Source organism: Papaver somniferum, chromosome 1 (assembly GCF_003573695.1).
Source record: "Papaver somniferum cultivar HN1 chromosome 1, ASM357369v1, whole genome shotgun sequence".
NCBI lineage: Eukaryota > Viridiplantae > Streptophyta > Magnoliopsida > Ranunculales > Papaveraceae > Papaver > Papaver somniferum.
Genome location: NC_039358.1, coordinates 4,070,340 through 4,075,089, shown reverse-complemented (window position 1 = coordinate 4,075,089; position 4,750 = coordinate 4,070,340). Strand labels below are relative to the sequence as shown.

General features: G+C 32.5%; 1 long non-coding RNA gene across 1 annotated transcript; it reads left to right on the top strand.

Moving 5' to 3' along the window:
• Positions 1-3,771: 3,771 nt before the first annotated feature.
• On the top strand, positions 3,772-4,429 carry LOC113325092. The gene is made up of 2 exons (XR_003347975.1): positions 3,772-3,968; positions 4,065-4,429. It is a non-coding gene; the product is annotated as an uncharacterized LOC113325092 (long non-coding RNA).
• Positions 4,430-4,750: the final 321 nt, after the last annotated feature.

Here is a 4,750-nt window from a genome sequence, read left to right as displayed (position 1 = left end):
AATAATTTAAATTATATTATAATAAATATTCTTTATTTCAGATTTTATCGGCTATGGGAAGATTGTAAATTGTTTTCTATCGGAATTTCCAAATTATATCGAGGGATCAGATTTTGCTCGAAGATTTGATGGATCTGATAGGTATCATAACTCTCTCTAATCGCAATATATATGGCTAGACTTATTTCTCTATCTCCTACAAACTTTGGTTTGTTTATTCATCATTACTGATTACCTTGTGTTTTTTTCCCTCAAGAATCGGAAACAAAAAAATGTTGTTTGCATATTTCGAGGATCCTTTTAGTCTTAAAAAGCATCCAGATCGGTGGAATGGCGTAAGATCTGTGAACTTTTTCTGTAAACTTTATGATTATGTTGATTCTTATCACAAAAAAGAAAGAAAAATCAAGGCCTCAGATAAGCGGTTATACAACAGAATCAGTAATATCACCATAACCGACTGGAAAGCTGCTTTGCCACGTGAATGCAAGGCTGAAGCTATGGAACGTGTAAAGGATTACAGCTTTACTTGGTCAATTCATTTTCTTGGATTTATACGGCATTTTTGTCAACACAGCGCCACAAGTGATACCCTCATACATGTATTATTTCTTCTCTTTATATATTAAAATAAAATAAATTATTTGTTTTTTTGTTATTATTATTAGTGTTTCATTCAACAACAAAAATCCTTCGCAGAAACATTTCGGGGTGACCGGTGAGGGATACTACCAAACTTTTTGAGGATTGAATCAACAATTCCTCATTCAATGCTTCACAGCCGTAGAGGAAGAATTTGACGGAACCAGTGGTCTGGTCCATCACGACTTCTTTGATGACTATTTAATCGTTCCGAGTGCGGTGGTTGCAGATCGACTTTAATTTAATCGCATGCGAGGAAATGGAAACTGATAGTAGGAGTTTGCGGTTTCCATTTTGTTGGTTTTTCTGTGTGCTCTCTTTGATTTCGTAACTCTTAAACTATTGTCTGATGATGAACTTAATTTTTTCGTGTGGTGTGATCGAATTTCTAATCTTATCATATTAGTATATTATAGATTCAGTTGGACCTCTATGGACATTTATTTGGCCTTCAGGCTCCAGGATTTTAAACATGAAATTCTGGTCAGCTCAAGCGTTAGGTGATGGGCATATGATCGTGGAAGCAATAGAAATGTTTTTTATTTTTTTAACTTATCAAGGAAAAAAAGAACATAAGAAGCGTTAGATGAAATTGAAGATGATCCTCCAATTGATGTTTGATACTTACATATGTTTGACTATATAAGACCATATTTTAACAAACTTTATAATATAAAAATATCATATGTTTGACTGTATAAGACAATATCTTCCCAATTAATTTATAAATGTTTCTAAAGTGAGGGGTATAGTTATAAATTCGTTCATTAATTTTATTTTGTATAAATTCTTTAATAATTTTAATAATCTGAACAGATTTGACTGAGTATGTTATTTGAAAAATGCACTAATCTCATCTTTGTTGTTACAGTCCGGTAGAAAATGTGTTAAAAGAATTGCAACAAAGAGGTTTTTGTCATGGAGGTTTGCCCAAAAAATATCGTAATTGTGTGCAACGGTGCTGAAATTAAAGGGAGCCATCGATAGAAATGTTGAGTGGTGGAGGAATGGTAATTAATCTTAATTAATATAAATTAGTCAATAATTTAAATTATATTATAATAAATATTCTTTATTTCAGATTTTATCGGCTATGGGAAGATTGTAAATTGTTTTCTATCGGAATTTCCAAATTATATCGAGGGATCAGATTTTGCTCGAAGATTTGATGGATCTGATAGGTATCATAACTCTCTCTAATCGCAATATATATGGCTAGACTTATTTCTCTATCTCCTACAAACTTTGGTTTGTTTATTCATCATTACTGATTACCTTGTGTTTTTTTCCCTCAAGAATCGGAAACAAAAAAATGTTGTTTGCATATTTCGAGGATCCTTTTAATCTTAAAAAGCATCCAGATCGGTGGAATGGCGTAAGATCTGTGAACTTTTTCTGTAAACTTTATGATTATGTTGATTCTTATCACAAAAAAGAAAGAAAAATCAAGGCCTCAGATAAGCGGTTATACAACAGAATCAGTAATATCACCATAACCGACTGGAAAGCTGCTTTGCCACGTGAATGCAAGGCTGAAGCTATGGAACGTGTAAAGGATTACAGCTTTACTTGGTCAATTCATTTTCTTGGATTTATACGGCATTTTTGTCAACACAGCGCCACAAGTGATACCCTCATACATGTATTATTTCTTCTCTTTATATATTAAAATAAAATAAATTATTTGTTTTTTTGTTATTATTATTAGTGTTTCATTCAACAACAAAAATCCTTCGCAGAAACATTTCGGGGTGACCGGTGAGGGATACTACCAAACTTTTTGAGGATTGAATCAACAATTCCTCATTCAATGCTTCACAGCCGTAGAGGAAGAATTTGACGGAACCAGTGGTCTGGTCCATCACGACTTCTTTGATGACTATTTAATCGTTCCGAGTGCGGTGGTTGCAGATCGACTTTAATTTAATCGCATGCGAGGAAATGGAAACTGATAGTAGGAGTTTGCGGTTTCCATTTTTGTTGGTTTTTCTGTGTGCTCTCTTTGATTTCGTAACTCTTAAACTATTGTCTGATGATGAACTTAATTTTTTCGTGTGTGTGATCGAATTTCTAAGCTTATCATATTAGTATATTATAGATTCAGTTGGACCTCTATGGACATTTATTTGGCCTTCAGGCTCCAGGATTTTAAACATGAAATTCTGGTCAGCTCAAGCGTTAGGTGATGGGCATATGATCGTGGAAGCAATAGAAATGTTTTTTATTTTTTTAACTTATCAAGGAAAAAAAGAACATAAGAAGCGTTAGATGAAATTGAAGATGATCCTCCAATTGATGTTTGATACTTACATATGTTTGACTATATAAGACCATATTTTAACAAACTTTATAATATAAAAATATCATATGTTTGACTGTATAAGACAATATCTTCCCAATTAATTTATAAATGTTTCTAAAGTGAGGGGTATAGTTATAAATTCGTTCATTAATTTTATTTTGTATAAATTCTTTAATAATTTTAATAATCTAAACAGATTTGACTGAGTATGTTATTTGAAAAATGCACTAATCTCATCTTTGTTGTTACAGTCCGGTAGAAAATGTGTTAAAAGAATTGCAACAAAGAGGTTTTTGTCATGGAGAGGTTTGCCCAAAAAATGTCGTAATTGTGTGCAACGGTGCTGAAATTAAAGGGAGCCATCGATAGAAATGTTGAGTGGTGGAGGAATGGTAATTAATCTTAATTAATATAAATTAGTCAATAATTTAAAATTATATTATAATAAATATTCTTTATTTCAGATTTTATCGGCTATGGGAAGATTGTAAATTGTTTTCTATCGGAATTTCCAAATTATATCGAGGGATCAGATTTTGCTCGAAGATTTGATGGATCTGATAGGTATCATAACTCTCTCTAATCGCAATATATATGGCTAGACTTATTTCTCTATCTCCTACAAACTTTGGTTTGTTTATTCATCATTACTGATTACCTTGTGTTTTTTTCCCTCAAGAATCGGAAACAAAAAATGTTGTTTGCATATTTCGAGGATCCTTTTAGTCTTAAAAAGCATCCAGATCGGTGGAATGGCGTAAGATCTGTGAACTTTTTCTGTAAACTTTATGATTATGTTGATTCTTATCACAAAAAAGAAAGAAAAATCAAGGCCTCAGATAAGCGGTTATACAACAGAATCAGTAATATCACCATAACCGACTGGAAAGCTGCTTTGCCACGTGAATGCAAGGCTGAAGCTATGGAACGTGTAAAGGATTACAGCTTTACTTGGTCAATTCATTTTCTTGGATTTATACGGCATTTTTGTCAACACAGCGCCACAAGTGATACCCTCATACATGTATTATTTCTTCTCTTTATATATTAAAATAAAATAAATTATTTGTTTTTTGTTATTATTATTAGTGTTTCATTCAACAACAAAAATCCTTCGCAGAAACATTTCGGGGTGACCGGTGAGGGATACTACCAAACTTTTTGAGGATTGAATCAACAATTCCTCATTCAATGCTTCACAGCCGTAGAGGAAGAATTTGACGGAACCAGTGGTCTGGTCCATCACGACTTCTTTGATGACTATTTAATCGTTCCGAGTGCGGTGGTTGCAGATCGACTTTAATTTAATCGCATGCGAGGAAATGGAAACTGATAGTAGGAGTTTGCGGTTTCCATTTTTGTTGGTTTTTCTGTGTGCTCTCTTTGATTTCGTAACTCTTAAACTATTGTCTGATGATGAACTTAATTTTTTCGTGTGGTGTGATCGAATTTCTAATCTTATCATATTAGTATATTATAGATTCAGTTGGACCTCTATGGACATTTATTTGGCCTTCAGGCTCCAGGATTTTAAACATGAAATTCTGGTCAGCTCAAGCGTTAGGTGATGGGCATATGATCGTGGAAGCAATAGAAATGTTTTTTATTTTTTTAACTTATCAAGGAAAAAAAGAACATAAGAAGCGTTAGATGAAATTGAAGATGATCCTCCAATTGATGTTTGATACTTACATATGTTTGACTATATAAGACCATATTTTAACAAACTTTATAATATAAAAATATCATATGTTTGACTGTATAAGACAATATCTTCCCAATTAATTTATAAATGTTTCTAAAGTG